This window comes from Cynocephalus volans, chromosome 8 (assembly GCF_027409185.1).
Source record: "Cynocephalus volans isolate mCynVol1 chromosome 8, mCynVol1.pri, whole genome shotgun sequence".
Classification (NCBI taxonomy): Eukaryota; Metazoa; Chordata; class Mammalia; order Dermoptera; family Cynocephalidae; genus Cynocephalus; species Cynocephalus volans.
The window spans coordinates 128074277-128092244 of NC_084467.1; positions in this window are offsets into that span (position 1 = coordinate 128074277).

Genomic DNA, 17968 nt, shown 5'->3' on the forward strand with positions numbered 1-17968 from the left:
ATTCCCCAATCAAAAGACACAGACTGGCTGACTGGATCAAAAAGCAGGACCCAACTATATGCTGCCTACAAGAGACCCACCTCACCCATAAAGATTCACACAGACTAAGAGTGAAAGGATGGAAAAAGATTTACCATGCAAACAGAAAAGAAAAACGAGCTGGAGTAGCTATTCTTATATCTGACAAAATAGACTTTAAACTAAAAAGCATAAAAAGAGACAATGAGGGACACTACTTAATGATAAAAGGACTGATCCATCAAGAAGACATAACAATCATAAATATGTATGCACCCAATGTTGGAGCAGCCAGATTTATAAAACAAACTCTATTAGACCTAAAGAAGGAAATAGACACTAATACCATAATAGCAGGGGACCTGAACACCCCACTGTCAATATTAGACAGATCATCAAGGCAAAGAATCAGTAGAGAAACACAAGATCTAAACAAGACTCTAGACCAATTGGAATTGGCAGATATCTACAGAACATTCCATCCAACAACCTCAGAATATTCATTCTTCTCATCAGCCCATGGATCATTCTCCAGGATAGATCACATATTAGGTCGCAAATCAAGTTTCAATAAATTCAAAAAAATTGGAATTATCCCATGTATCTTCTCAGACCACAATGGATTATAACTAGAAATTAATAACAAGCGAAACTCTGGAAAGTATACAAACACATGGAAATTAAACAGCATTCTACTTAATGACATATGGGTCCAAGAAGAAATCAAGCAGGAAATCAAAAAATTTATTGAAACTAATGAAAAGAATGATACAGCATATCAAAACCTGTGGGATACTGCAAAAGCAGTATTAAAGGGGAAATTTATTGCATTAAACGCTCACTTCAGAAGAATGGAAAGATGGCAAGTGAATAACCTAACACTTCACCTTAAAGAACTAGAAAAACAAGAACAATCCAAACCTAAAGTTAGCAGACAGAAAGAAATCATTAAGATCAGAGCAGAACTGAATGAAATTGAAAACCAAAAAACAATTCAAAAGATCAATGAATCAAAAAGTTGGTTTTTTGAAAAGATAAATAAAATTGACAAACCATTAGCATGGCTAACAAAAAAAAGAAGAGAGAAGACTCAAATAACAAAAATTAGAAATGAAAAAGGCGATATTACAACTGATTCATCTGAAATACAAGGAATCATTCGAGACTACTATAAACAACTATACACCAACAAATTTGAAAATCTGGAGGAAATGGATAAATTTCTGGACACACACAAGCTCCCAAAACTGAACCATGAAGACGTAGAAAATTTGAACAGACCAATAACAATAAAGGAGATTGAAGCTGTTATCAGAAGGCTCCCTACAAAGAAAAGCCCAGGACCAGATGGATTCACAGCAGAATTTTACCAAACATTCAAAGAGGAATTGACACCGATTCTTTACAAATTATTCCAACAGATTGAAATGGACGCAAATCTCCCAAACTCATTCTATGAAGCAAACATCATCCTGATACCAAAGCCAGGTAAAGATATAACCCAGAAAAGAAAACTACAGGCCGATATCCTTGATGAATATAGATGCAAAAATCTTCACTAAAATACTAGCAAACAGAATACAGCAACACATACGTAAAATTATTCACCATGATCAAGTGGGATTCATCCCAGGGATGCAAGGTTGGTTCAACATATGCAAATCAATAAATGTGATACACCATATTAATAAACTCAAACACAAGGACCATATGATCATCTCTATAGATGCTGAAAAAGCATTTGATAAAGTTCAGCACTCATTCATGACAAAGACCCTCTATAAGTTAGGTATAGAGGGAAAGTATCTCAACATAATTAAAGCCATATATGCCAAACCCACTGCCAATATCATCCTGAATGGGCAAAAGCTGAAAGCTTTTCCTTTAAGAACAGGAACTAGACAAGGATGCCCACTCTCACCACTCCTATTCAACAGAGTGTTGGAAGTACTAGCCAGAGCAATCATAGAAGAGAAGGAAATAAAGGGCATCCAGATTGGAAAAGATGAAGTCAAACTGTCCCTGTTTGCAGATGACATGATCCTATATATCGAACAGCCTAAAACCTCTACAAAAAAACTGTTGGAATTGATAAATGATTTCAGCACAGTAGCAGGATACAAAATCAACACACAAAAATCAGTAGCATTTCTTTTCTCCAATAGTGAACATGCAGAACGAGAAATCAAGAAAGTCTGCCCATTTACAATAGCCACCAAAAAAATAAAATACTTAGGAATTGAGTTAACCAAGGAGGTGACAAATCTCTATAATGAGAACTACAAACCACTGCTGAGAGAAATTAGAGAGGATACAAGAAGATGGAAAGATATCCCATGCTCTTGGATTGGAAGAATCAACATAGTGAAAATGTCCATACTACCCAAAGTGATATACAAATTCAATGCAAACCCCATCAAAATTCCAAAGACATTTTTCTCAGAAATGGAAAAAACTATCCAGACATTTATATGGAACAATAAAAACCATGCATAGCCAAAGCAATGCTGAGCAAAAAAAATAAAGCTGGAGGCATAACACTACCTGACTTTAAGCTATACTACAAAGCTATAATAACCAAAACAGTATGGTACTGGCATTAAAACAGACACACTGACCAATGGAATAGAATAGAGAATGCAGAAATCAACCCACACACTTACTGCCATCTGATCTTTGACACAGGCACCAAGCCTATTCACTGGGGAAGGGACTGCCTCTTCAGCAAATGGTGCTGGGATAACTGGATATCCATATGCAGGAGAATGAAACTAGATCCATACCTCTCACCGTATACTAAAATCAACTCAAAATGGATTAAGGATTTAAATATACACCACGAAACAATAAAACTTCTTAAAGAAAACATAGGAGAAACACTTCAGGAAATAGGACTGGACACAGACTTCATGAATATGACCCCAAAAGCACGGGCAACCAAAGGAAAAATAAACAAATGGGATTATATCAAACTAAAAAGCTTCTGCACAGCAAAAGAAACAATTAACAGAGTTAAAAGACAACTAACAGAGTGGGAGAAAATATTTGCAAAATATACATCTGACAAAGGATTAATATCCAGAATATATAAGGAACTCAAACAACTTTACAAGAAGAAAACAAGCAACCCAATTAAAAAATGGGCAAAAGAGCTAAGTAGGCATTTCTCTAAGGAAGATATACAAATGGCCAACAGACATATGAAAAAATGCTCAACATCACTCAGCATCCGGGAAATGCAAATCAAAACCACACTGAGATACCATCTAACCCCACTTAGGATGGCTAAAATCCAAAAGACCCTGAACGATAAATGCTGGCGAGGTTGCGGAGAAAAAGGAACTCTCATACATTGTTGGTGGGACTGTAAAATGGTGCAGCCTCTATGGAAAATGGTATGGAGGTTCCTTAAACAATTGCAGATAGATCTAGCATACGACCCAGCTATCCCACTGTTGGGAATATACCCAGAGGAATGGAAATCATCAAGTCGAAGGTATACCTGTTCCCCAATGTTCATTGCAGCACTCTTTACAATAGCCAAGAGTTGGAACCAGCCCAAATGTCCAACATCAGATGAGTGGATACGGAAAATGTGGTACATCTACACAATGGAATACTACTCAGCTATAAAAACAAATGAAATACTGCCATTTGCAACAACATGGATGGACCTTGAGAGAATTATATTAAGTGAAACAAGTCAGGCACAGAAAGAGAAATACCACATGTTCTCACTTATTGGTGGGAGCTAAAAATTAATATATAAATTCACACACACACAAAAAAAAAAAACCGGGGGGGGGGGAAGAAGATATAACAACCACAACTACTTGAAGTTGATACGACAAGCAAACAGAAAGGACATTGTTAGGGGGGAGGGGGGGAGGGAGAAGGGAGGGAGGTTTTGGTGATGGGGAGTAATATTCAGCCACAATGTATATTGACAAAATAAAATTTTAAAAAATTAATTAATTAATTAATTAATTAATTTTAAAAAAAAGAAATTCAGGCCAAGATGGCTTCACTGATAAATTCTACCAAACATTTAAGAAAGCAATAATGCCAATTATATGTAAACTCTTCCAGAAAATTAAATCCAGTTAGGGACAAAATACTCCCCAACTCATTGTATGAGGCAATCATTACCCTGGTACCAAAATAAGACAAAAACACTATAAAATATAAAATCCACATCAATATCCTTCATAAATATTCACGCAAAAATTCTTAACAAATGTTAATATAACCCCAACAGTACATAAAATGGATAGCGTACCATGACCAAGTAGGATTTATTCCAAGAATGCCATGTTGGTTTAATAGTCAATGTAATTCACTGTATTTATAAACTAAAAGTGAAAAGCACATGATCATCTCAATAGATACAGAAAAAGCATCTGACAAAAGCCAACATCCATTTCTGATGAAAACTCTCAGCATGAGGGCATTGAGAACTAAAACAACATATTTGTATTACCACCCATGTAATATTCATATATAAAGTGAGTAGTACACTACATAAATATTATTAAATGCATTGTGCTCATTTTGTTTATATGTGTACATATATGTAAATATATAACGAGTAGTACAATGTCTATATGTATAAATACAATAAAGAATATTACATGTGAGTATATATGTACATATATAAAATATACAGTAAAAATTTGATCAAGATTATGCAGGAGATGTGAAGGGAGTAATGCAGGGAACAGAAATTTGTCCTGGGCATCTCAAGAAAGGCTTCCCAATGGACTTGCCATTTGATCTGGACTATGAAGAATATGCAGAAGAGGATGAAAAAGAATAATCTAAGCAGAAGGAACCGATTCTGCAAAGACATGATAAAACATGTCCAGTGATAAGAGGAAAGAGGGTGACAGGGCAAGTGGTAGAATAGAAGGATAAACAGGAAGCCTAGGCCAGATGATAAAATCTTACATTTCATGCTAAGATTTGTAATTTATGATGTCTACTATAGAGAGCCAGCAGAGGAAGAGGTAGATGATATGACCTGAATTGTTTTAGGAAGAGAGCTCTGGCAGTAGTATGGAGTATGAACTAGTGTCTGCGTGAACATACAAAGTAAATGGAAAGGTGGAGTCAAGGAAGATACTGTTTTCATTGGGAATTTGAGTGGATCTTAACTCTTGACCCTGAACTAAGTAATCTCAAAGGACTATGTAGAAAAAGGACTAGAGCAGAAAAATAGAGATGAGTAATTAGGATGAGCTAAATCTAAGATGCTTGTGAAAATGCCACGAAGAAAGTTGGAAATACAGATCCGGAGCACAGAAGAGAGAAATTTCAGATCGGTACAGGTAAAAATAATTATTAGAGCCATAGGCATGGATGAAATCAGCCAGAGAGAGGGTGCGAGACCAAAAGAAAATAAGAAGAGAATGCTAGAGGGAAAGTAAAAGAAGGGAAATAAGAAAAAATAATTAGAAAGGTAGCAGAGGGGCCGAGCCCGTGGCACACTGGGGAGAGTGCTGCACTGGGAGCGCAGCAACGCTCCCGCCACGGGTTCGGATCCTATATAGGAATGGCCGGTGCACTCACTGGCTGTACCTACCAATCTCTTTAAAGAGATCAAATCACAATCTGCTAATATAAATCTTTCATAATCAACAAATACATATCTGGATGCAGTGTCATAATTTGTCTTTGAGTAAAACGTAATGAAGACATTGGTTAGAGTGTGGTGTTGATAATGTCATGGTCACAGTCCCCTTACTGGTCAGCCACAAAAATAAATAAATACATAAAAATAAATAAGCTACAAGGAAGTGATCACTGAAATTCCTGTATATATACTTAAAATTTACATCTTAAGTTGAACTACAGTGACCTAAGCTCATTCAATTGCCCTGCTTAGATTTAATAAAGTATAGCTTCACTGACTACCTTTTCATAATAAAAGAAGTATAACCAGAGCCTTGATGACTATGTTTGTCTCTCTAAAAAAAGAAAATGTCTTCAGGCATTAAGAGCCTAATATGTCACAGATTCTTCACTGTCCCACCCTGCTAACCATCCCATGAGTTTTCATTTGTTAGGGACTGACTCATATGACAGACCTGCCTTCTAAATGTATTAAAGAAGTCCTTAAGCTCCATTAGGCTTTGGCCCTATACTAGGCATCCAAACCCAGATGCCTTCAGGAATCAGACTGATAAATAAATGAATAAAGCAGAGAGATTTCACATTAGCCATTCTGTTGGCAAATTAAACATACAGGAATTATTCATTACTTCCACAAACAAATTTGAAGGCCCAGTACAGCCAGATGTTCTAAACTTTTTAGAGAAGCCTGTTACTGATATTTTTATCTGCTATTTTTTGGAATCTTAATATTTAGTGACTAATTTTTTAAGACCTCTTCAGCCTTGGATTTTTAAGCCTGACAGAACTCAGTTAGGGCAGTTTTCAGTATAAGGGGCTCCGGTTCAGGATCTTTTCCTTACTTTCCCTGAAAGCCATATGTATTGCCATCATCCAATCACCATTCTCAAAGTTCAAAGGGAGTTTAAAGATCCCCTAATTCAACTTGGTTGATCTTTGTGTCCTCTCTACAATATCCAGCCTCCTCTTTAACACATCCTTGGACACATAATTCGTTCATGACCTTCTGGAGCAGTCTTCACATAATTGCCTGCCTCTGGCATTTGCCCAGTGTCATCACCATTCATTCACAGAGGTGGACACCAGCCCTGTGAGATAGAAAGAGTCTGCAACGTCCATATGTAGAAGAATGAAACTAGACCCTTACCTCTCACCATATACCACAATCAATGTATTAAAGACAAAGATATAAGACAAAATTATAAAACTCCTAAGAGAAAACATAGGGGAAACACTTCAGGAAGTAGGAATAGACAAAGACTTTATGAATGACACCAAAAGCACAGGCAACAAAAGGAAAAATAAACAAATGGGATTATAGCAAACTAAAAAGTTTCTGCACAGCAAGAGAAACAATCAAAAGAGTGAAAAGACAACCTACGGAGTGGGAGAAAATATTTGCAAACTAATCCAACGAATGGTTAATATCCAGAATATACAAGCAACTCAAACAAAGAACAGTGAAAAAATAATAATAATAACCAATTAAAAAATGGGCAAAGGGGCTGAATAGGCATTATTCAAAGGAAAATATACATGTGGACAACAGACATATGAAAAAATGCTCAACATCATTCAACATCAGGGAAGTGCAAATCAAAACCACACTGAGATATTATCTCACCCCAGTTAGACTGGCTATTATCAAAAAGACAGAGAATAACAAATGCTGGCGAGGAGGCAGAGAAAGGGAAACCCTCCTATACTTTTGATGGGGCTGTAAATTGATGCAGCCATTATGGAAAATTGTATGGAGGTTTCTCAAACGACTACAAGTATACCTGCCATACTATCCAGCAATCCCACTATTGCATATATATATACCCAAAGTAATGGAAATCATCATGTCAAAGGGATACCTGCACCCCCATGTTTATCACAGCTCTATTGACAATAGCCAAGAGTGGTTCGACCTAGATGTCCATTGTCAGACAACTGGATAAGGAAAACGTGGTATATATACACAATGGAATACTACTCTGCCATAAAAAAGGATGAAATTCTGCCATTCGCATCAACACGGATGAACTTGAGAAAATCACATTAAGTGAAATAAGACAGGCACAGAAAGAGGAATACTGCCTGTCCTCACTCAAAAGTAGGAGCTAAAATAATGAACAAATAATTTTTTTTAAAAAAGGAAAAGATAAAAGGTACAACGATCACAATAACATGTTGAGCTTTCAGACGAGATCGGGCGCGTTCAGGGCGGTATGGCCGTAGCATGTTGAGCTTTCAAAAGGAGAGAACAGAACTGAGATTCCCAGAAGTGGGAAAGGGGGAGGGAGAGTGAGTAACATAGGAATTGGTAAAGGGATGTGAAAAATGATTACGCTGTACAAAGTTGAATAGACTATCCTGATTTGAGCATCACATATTGCACACAAGTATTGACTGATATTCAACTCTGTACCCCACAGATGTGTACAATCAACTATGTTACAATAAAATAAATAAAATTAAAAAAGAAAAAGAAAGAGTCTGTAAGGGCTACAGTCAGATGCAGGAGCCATGGCTACCTGCTCAACAACCAAAACTGAAGCACTTAATTGATTCCAAACTAGAGTTTTAATTATGTAATTGAATATTGAAAAAGAAATAATTATTTTCAGTAATCTGCCCTATGGAAATCTTTACATAAACGCACAAAGATAAATGAACCAGCACATTTTTTGCAGTTTCATTTGTAATCATGAAAAACTGGAAACAATTAAAATACCTACCATATGGACTAATGGGTACAAAACTCTGCTATCTACCCCAAGTGAATCATTGTGCAGTATATGCATGTATTGAAACAGCACACTGTACCCCACAAATATGCACCAGCAAATGTTAACATAAAAAATAAAATAAAATAAAATAAAATACCCACCATAATGTACAGTAAAATATATGAGATCAACCCAAATGTACTGATAACGGAAATCTCTCCAAAACATATTGTTTAATAAAAAAGGCAAGCAACAAAATAATACACACAGTATCTTCTCATTCATGTAAATTTACATGTATGTGTCTATATGTATATATGTTAGTTATATACAGAAGAAATTACCTGAAAGCCAAATGTCAACAGTGTTTTTCTCTGAAGATTCGATTGCAACTAAAATGGAAAGGGAGGGGTAGAAACTGTGACATTTTTTTCTATATACTTTTGTTTGAATTTTTTCAATGAGGATATTTTCACATGTGACTTGAGCTATTTTTTAAGAATTATTTTTGCAAAGAGGTACCATTCAGCCTAGAAAGCACCTACAAGGTGCCTGATTGGTGAACCTTGTGAGGACAAGAGAAAATGAAAGATTCTGTGTATGAATTCCAGCCTCAACTGCAAATTATTTCCCTGCTTCCTCAATGGCACTAGTTTGTCCCATGTCTCATATTACCACTCCCTGTGATCACATGACTGGGTTTTGTGCATTATGTAACAATATTTATGAGATTAGTGAGTTGTGTACTCAACTGGAATGCACTCTGGCAGAACAGTCGTGGATCAGCTAATAAAAGGTCGAGTAAAGGCCGTGGGCAAACAGTAAATTCACAAGGCTTAGCCTATGGATAAATACTCTGGGGCCAGAGATTCCCAGGATAATAGTAGCAGGATTCTTTGCTCTGTACATGAGAAAGCCAGGAAAAATGGAATTGTGAAAATCCCCAGGTAACATATGTAATTGATGCTTCATAAGGGATCACCCGGATAGCTGCTGAGGTCTGCAGAGAGATGACCATAGGTTTTGATAATGCCCTGCCATGCCCTAGCTATCCTCCACACGGCTGCAAGTCTGGCCAGGGCATGCCCCTCCTCAAAACCCTCCAAAGCCTTCTCCTCACCTTTTGGATAATGTCCACGCTCAGTAGCAAACAAGGTCATCCATGACCTTGCCCCAGTCTTCCTTGTTCTCCCTCTTCACACTTGTAATATTGAAATGGTTGGATTTTCTAAACTCAAGCCATAGTGAGTCTCACCTCTTTGCCTAGTCCATGCTGTTCCCTTGTCAGAGGTGCTCTCCATCAGCCCACACAATTCTCCACGGCCGCCTCGGATAACTCCTGCTCCTCCTTATTTGTTCTTCCATAGTGGCTTTTCCTGGAAACCATTGTCCTCACTCCTCTTTGCCCAGGCTTGGCACACAGACCTGCCCCTCCCCACCCCCCGCCAAATACTTGCTTTCAAGAAAAAAGATCTGAGAAATTAATTTACCCTGTTTTTGTTTTTTTTTTTTTTTATCCGAACCTGTGGCCTTGGTGTTCTCAGCACCACACTCTCCCGAGTGAGCGACAGGCCGGCCCATACCCTCAGTTTTAAATGAATGACATCTGTCACCATGGTTATGCCTTTCTAGACAGGGTTCTCAGATTTAGCAAATAAAAATACAGGATTCCCAGTTAACTTTAAATTTCAGAGAAATTAAGTAGTTGTTTAATGGAAGTGTAGCCCCTGCAATATTTGTATTTTGTCTGGCGTTCCTATCCCCAGATATCTGGATTTTACCAATCTAGGAACTACTGTGTAAGGCACTGTGCTTCTACTATAGGAGGGAAACAAACGAAATGGATAAAGACCCAAGAGTGGAGATTCAATTTTCACCAGCAGATGGAGGAGGCATTTTCTGGTCACAGCCTTCCCTCCACTCCTGACTCACATGCCCTGAGAGAATGGCTTCCTCCTAAGTCTGATCCTGGTATGTCCAAATGCTCATTCTTCTGTAAGCCATCTTCTCTCTGCTGTAACTCTCACCTCTTTTCCTTTGACTCTCAAGTCCAGTTTTTTGCTTTCACTCTAGCTTTTGCCCAGACTCACATATTCCATTGCCTCTTACATATCCTAGCATGAATTCTGAAACATGATTCCAAAGAGGCTGCACCAAGAAAGCTCTTCTTCCTAATATGTGATGGTCCACACAGCTTAAAATCTTACAAATAATCCTTACTTTTGTGTCTCTCTGCTTAGGTATTTGTAGCTATTAGGTCACCATGATCTGAAAATAGAGACATCTGTAGGAGTAGAAGAGGAAAGGTCAAATGAGAAGAGATCCATATTTTTCCTGCAGTCCTCCCTACACACACACATGCACGCATGCACACACACAAACACACCATGTGAATGTGGACTATATTGGGTCTAAAGTAAATAAATTAACCCTGTTGTCAACCTCTGTTCTTGTTCCCACTTTAAAGCAGGACTCAGCCATTCCCTGAAAGTTGTATGAAAATTAGCAAATAATTCAATTTTTTTTCCTGTGGAAATACAAAGGGATACCAAAAGGCAAAGCTTAATTAAAAAAAAAAAAATCTTCATTAGGCATGACAGAATACGTGAAACTGGGTAATTTATAAAGAAGTGAAATTTATTTCTTATGGTTTTAAAGGCTAGGAAGTCCAAGTTCCAGGGGGTGCATTTGGTGAGAGCTTCTTGGTGAGAACAACCTGAAGAGCCCCAATGCAGCCCAGGCTATCACACAGTGAGGGTTGAGCAAGAGCACTCTAATGTGCTCACCTGTTCTCTTTATAACCAGTCTACTCCCTGATAACCCATTAAACCATTCACCCATTAATCCAATCACTTCTCAAAGGCCTAACCTTTCAAATACCATATTGGGGATTAAGTTTCAACATGAACTTGGGGGGACACTCAAACCACAGCACTCTCAATGTTCCCCTTTGATGACTTGTCACTCTCACTCTCTTGTCAGCCCTTTCCCCATCCTGGTTACAAACACACTGCCTCCCCCACCTTCTCCCCACTGTAGGAGAGAAAAGATTTCACACCCATCACAAGGTTCATGGCTGAGGCCCCTAAAACAAAAAACAGATCAAGAAGAGGAAAGCATACAAATTTATTTAACATAAGCTTTACAGGACACAGGAACATTCAGAAATGAAGACCCAAAGAAACAGGGAAAACTGTGTTTTGATGCTGTTTGATGAAGAAGTGGGGCCGGCCCCATGGCTCGCTTGGGAGAGTGCAGCACTGGTAGCACTGAGGCCATGGGTTCGGATCCTATATAGGGATGGCCGGTGCGCTCACTGTCTGAGTGTGGTGCAGACCACACTGTGCTGAGGGTTGCGATCCCCTTACCAGTCAAAAAAATAAAGAAAGAAGTGGATAGTTGTAGGTAAGTATAATTGAACAAACGGGGTATGATCTAATAGTAATAAATTGGGGGAAATTTAGCAAGACCTGTTTGTCCAAATTCTTTTCTGTGTCTCTCTGTCTTCAGAGATAAAGACACTTCTTTCCTCTGGATACAGCAAGGGTACCACAATGAGGGTCTTACTCAGAGGAAGGACAGAGAATTCTTTTATGGCCTGCTTCAGGGGAGAAGGGCAAGGGGAAGGTCAGATAGAGCTTCCTGCTTGACCTGTTTTCTCAAATGCCAAGGTGTTATATTTTGGGGTAGCATGTCCCTAATCCCATCACCAACCTTGGTGTTATCAGCATTATGGTCTAACCAACTGTGCTAACCAGCCAGCCCCACTCTTTTCTTATTTCAATTCAGTTATTTCTGATGTCTTTAACCTAGCACCCTCACACCTATCATCCCAGTCAACAAACAGAGGATCCTTCTTTGAAAGCATTTGGGGATTATCCATGCAACTACTTTTCTGCTTTTCCACATGTCACAACTGTTTGTCCTGTCACAAGGAAATCAAAGGCAGCCTTGAAAGGTAAAAGAAGCTACAAAGAAGCATCCTGCAACTAGAGAGAGACTGTAGAGAGGAAGAAAAAAACAGTCACTTTTCTTTCTTTTAAATTTAGAGCCAAAAAGACTACAGGTAGGAGTTTGTATTTTATTCCAAAATTTGGGAATTTTTTCACATCTCTTATCTGGATAAATTATAATTCTAGACCTCTATCTGAACACTCTCACCACATGCAGATTAACAAGTTGTTGCATTCCTTTTAAATATCTAGTAGTTTTGACAGAACTTATTGTTTATCAGATTCACTGTTTCATTCATATGTATTGTAATGGTTTTTTGTCTTACAAATATGTTACACACAACAAAATGTGATTCATCTAAAATATTTATAGCATATTAATGAGGTTCAGGAGACACCACCCCAATATGACTGTAGGAGACTAGAATATGCCACCTTAAATATGCCTCTTTGGCATGAGTATTATTTTGAGCTCATTATTTTGAGAAATGGAAGACATAGAAGAAGCTCTGGAAACAGAGTAGAAGTTACCCTTTTGGAAGAGAAATTTACATCTTTAAAGGAAAACTCCATTTGTAAGGGTTTCTCCCTCTCTGTACCAGAAAGACAGGGATGACTCCAAATCATGAGAAACTCTTATCAACAAAAAGGCATAATAAACCTTGTTCTTGTTTACCATGCTTTTTGTCAGGCTTTAAAAACTAATGCCACCTTAAGTGACATTACAAGTGGGTTAACGTGGCAGCCTAAGAGGGCACCGGGAGGAATTAGGGTGGGAGTGTCTGCGGGAACCTTGCCTTAGCCCTTAATTGGCCGCACTCGTGAACACTGCGTGATTGCAATAGATAGGCATTGAGACAGGACACTTAAGCTGATTGGAGGATGTAAAAAACCTGCCTTCCCCATTTGCCTTTAAAAGCATGTGCTTGTGTGATAATAAACGGAACTGCTTGACAGAACCCCCCCCCCCCCACCGCATCTGAGTGTCCTTTAACCAGGCTGGGTTGGGGGGGCCGGCGGGTGTGCTCACCTCTCATCAGGGCTCTCTTCCCCTGTCTCCTTCCAAAGGGGACAGGAGGGAAAGAGGAATCCCCGGCCGTTCGCTCGCCCACCATAAAGCAACAAGGCTAGGACTGTTCGGGTGGGCCCGCGGCGGACCCGACAGCTTTTCCTGGCTATCTTGTCCTAACTGTGTCTCCTCTACACCCTTCTTTTTTCATTTCAGGGAGCCATGGTATTTAAGCTTGAAGTCAAAGCCACTTTTTTGAGATCTACTGTAGAGATTTACTCATTTTTTCCCTGATCATCTTTCCTATATATATATATGAGGTATATATGCTATTAAACTTCTATTTGTTTTTCTCTTATTCATTTGTCTTTTGTTACAGAGGTCAGACCCAAGTAAGAACTCATGAAGGGTAGAGAGAAAATTATTTTTCCTCCCCAACAGTTCATTAAAAGAATCAAAAATTATTAAAAATGGGAAACCAGTTGGGGTGGGGGAATTAAGCAGTGGAGTGGCATAAATTAGCTTAACAATATAAGTGTTAAATAAAAATTATAGGAGGCCATTGTTTTGGACTAAGTTCCTGCAGTAGGTCCCAAAAGACCAGCTAAAGATCAAAATGGAGTCACCCCCGGTAAGTGCCACATCACTTAGGCTGTGGTCTGACCTTCCAAGAAGTCAGAAGAAAGATAACAGCGGATTTCCAGAACAGGCCACTTTACATCTTCAATAGGAATGATAATGAAATTCCCAGTGCATTAATCCTTACACAAAAGAGATAGCCTGAAGCAACCTGATGCTATTTTTTTATTGTTCTGTCTTCCTGTCCCCACCTTACAAGGAAAATAACTTTGAAATTGCTGATCCACTTATTGTTCTTTGTTTCTACTTTATCCTTTTTCTGTCTATAAAACCAAACTCCTCTGCTTGGCTCATTGGAACACTTATTCTATTTTATAGAATAGTGTGCTGCCGAATTCTAGAATCCCAATAAAGCCAATTGATATCTTCAACTAAATTTGTTGTAACTTTGTTTTTTGACATAAAATAATCTGGCTTCAGGGCAGAGAATTAAGTAGCAAAGAGGAGAAACAGGAAGACCAGTTAGAAAGCTATTTCAACAATCCAGGCATTTTTCAATAATTCAGAAGTTATGGCAATTCCAATAAATATACAGCTGAAGTGTCCCTTTATTTTGCCTATAAAAGGGGTTTTTCACGAGCACTTAATGCTATAAATGAAATTGTAAGAGAAAGCCTAAACTATTACACTTTACAAAAGATTTTAAATGCTTTGGAAGCAATCACACTTCCACAATTAATACACTGTTATGAACCATTATTTGCTTTTGAAAGTATGTTCTTGAAAAACTTTCACTACACCACAATTTGTCCAGTACTTCAAGTGTGTGCAATACCAAGCACATGTTGCATAGTCAATATTTACTAAATAAATATACACATTCCTCATTTCTTTAAAAATAGCCACCCATTCAGATGTCATACCAGTTGACCTGCTTAACTGCCTCCCCCAACTTCTCAAACCAGTTACTGTGAATAGTCTTTTATCCATGAAATATTGTCATAGAATAAATATGTATAAATATTTTTAAATGGACCAGAAATTATCTTTAACTTATAAAACTAAAGTATATAGTATTAAATTACACAAAATACAATAGGATTAAAAGGTATGGACATGTCTATAGAGAAAAAAGCCAGCAAAAAATTCAAGTTGTTTGTTTTTTAAAGCATTGGTAATATTGGAGGTGTGTTGTTATTGAGACTTAAGGGATTTGGTTGAATTAAAAAATTCCCAATAGCGAGGACTGCTTAAAAGAAGAATGAGTAAGTAAGAGAAATTTAGCATCTCCCTTTCTAGGAGGCTTTATGAAGATAACAGTCCTTTGTTGGGGCTCAGAAAACAATACCCCAAAATATGGTGCTTTGGCATGCTGAGTGCTTTGAACAAAGAAGAGTGAAAGGCCTCAGAAATAAACCTCAGAATTAAGGTTTCTCTTTGACTTTCTCCTGCCCCATTCTTTCCCTTCCATAGCACGTGGAGGGGGGCTCTCTCTCACTCTCCACACTTCCCTTATCTGACTGAGAGAATATCTTCCAAAAGGAATGTAATTGACTTGAACCCTCTCCCTAGAGATCTCATCAAACAACCAGAGGAGATTAATCACCCAAGAGGACAATGGTCCTCACCACACCCAGACAGGTTACCAGAGCAACTCGTATTACCTGAGAAACTTTACTTGCATAATAAAACCTTTGTTTACCATGCTGTTCCTTCCTCTCTTTTCCCTCCCATAACTTGTCACCACTTTCCCCAAAAGCCTCAAGTCCTATTCCATAAGGTTATAAAAACTTCAACCATCTGGCCCCTACCTGGAGTCTCCTATTCTTTGAGACTGTATTGCAGGAGCCTCAGATCTGAAAGGGCGCTCACGCATTACTTGCCTATTCCAAAAAACTCACCTGGTATTTCAATAGGTAGAGACAGTTTATTAGACTTACGGGAGTCGCTGACGGTGGCTGGCCAGCTAGATATCTGCCCCACCACAGGGTGCATTACAACGGTTATATAGTGAACAGTTCAAAGTAGGGGTGTAAATTATTTTCAAGCTTATGCACAGCTCACATAACTTAGATCAAGTGTAGATCTGGCTGAGTAAGTAAGTTAATCTACTTGCTACTCTCCTTGGAGCCAGAGTGCTTTAACAGCAGCATGCTAATTCATTTACTTACTGCCCCTGCTTCCTCCAGTCTTCCGTTTAAAGGGGATGTGCCTTTCTTTGGGTAACTACCTTGGCCAGGTTTAGTATCTTGGTGGGGGAGGGGGAACTCTGGTCTGCACGGGGAAGGGGAATAGGGACATGTCCAGCATTTACCCTACAGAGGCTGTCATGTGCATGCTCATAGTTAAAATGGTTTTCCTCCTGTTCATCCGTCTATTATCAGTTTATTTCAGTGGACTCAGTTATTGAACCTTTGTTAAGAAAGAGCCCCCCCAAGGTCCTTGCCACACTTGAAAGTAATCATACTGCATTTATTTAAAAATAAATTATTATTCAAACTTTTCACCAATTTTCACCAATATCCTAAAAGGTAAACAATTGTCAGTCTCTTTGCCTTCAATTCAAAAAGTGTCATAAATTCAAAACTAGTAGGACTATGTCAATAATCCCCAAGGCATCCTAGTGAATTAAGTTACCATTTCATTCCACATTGATTGATAATGGACAAGACAATTATTAAGCACCTAGTACATGCGGTGCACTGTACCAGTAAGGAAAAATCATCTAGATTCTGCCTCCCAAGAAGTTATTATCTAAATGAATACATATAACAAGCCCACATATAAACAAAACTCTGGCTGGCCAGTTAGCTCAGTAGGTTAGAGCATGGCACTAATACCACCAAGGTCCTGGGTTCGATCTCTGTACCAGCTATCTGCCAAAAAAAAAAAAATCTGGAGTAGCTGAGGACAGGGATGGCTGTATAGCAACCCATCTCCCAGGATCTCTCATCAAATGATTTGAAACTACTAGAAAGAAGATGTCATTTCTACACCAAAACATGTATTCAGTATAACTTGAAGGCAGAGAAGGCCAAAACTGCAAAATAACTATGACTGAAAGAGAAAAATTGCCAAATCACAGTAAGTGCTCTCTCACTCTGTCATCCCCCCATCTAGTCGCAAGACTTTGTAGACACAGACCAGGAAAAAGTAAATGGAAAAAAGAAGGGACCTGAGAGTGAGTTGAACACCCTCTAGATTGTTTAAATTCACCATACATTAGAAAATGAGGAAAAGCATCTAAGCATGTCAGAGCACTGACTACTGGGAAGGAATTTCAAGCACTAGCACTTTAAAGGACCTGGCACCACTGAAAAGAAATGGAGCAATGTAAAGGGTCAGGTGTGATTTTTAAAGGATAGACTACATTTAAAGAGATTGTCTTTGAAATGCATAGCTCTGGGGGAGGGGGAAAAAAGGCCAAAGAAAGGAAGGCAAGCCCTTTGGCAATTTGGCAATAAAGGGCAAAAGAAGAAAAAAAGGAAGTTAAAAATGGAAGGTCCTATAAAACAAAAAAAAAATCACGAAATGGGAAGACTCACAACCCATTTCCCATCATTAAAACAAACAAACAAACAAGCAAAAAGAAAACTGTTAAATACCTGAAGTTTTCTATTCTTTCTGAAGAGGGCACCATTAAATGAGGAATCTATATAATCCCAATATCATAAAATCAAATATGAAGATAACTATGTCTAGATAGATGGATGGATGGAAGGAAGGATCGAAAGAAGGAAGGAAGGAAGGAAGGAAGGGCAATCAGGTTTCCCAGAGATCCACTGGAAGAGTTTTGTTTATATTTCTTTGTCCAGAATGGAGATTGCATGGTGACTTCTAAGTGCAAGAGCATCTGAAATGATGACAAATAATCTTTCCCAGCCTGTGATGCAAGATAGAAAAGGAAAAGGGATTTTGGAAGCTTTGGGGTGTTATCTCTCTCATATGTCTGAAATATATTACTTTCATCCTCACACTTGATTAGTAGTTCAGCTAGATATAAAAGTATAAGCTGAAAAATCATATTACCTCAGGCTTTTGAAGTCATTGCCACATTGTCTTCT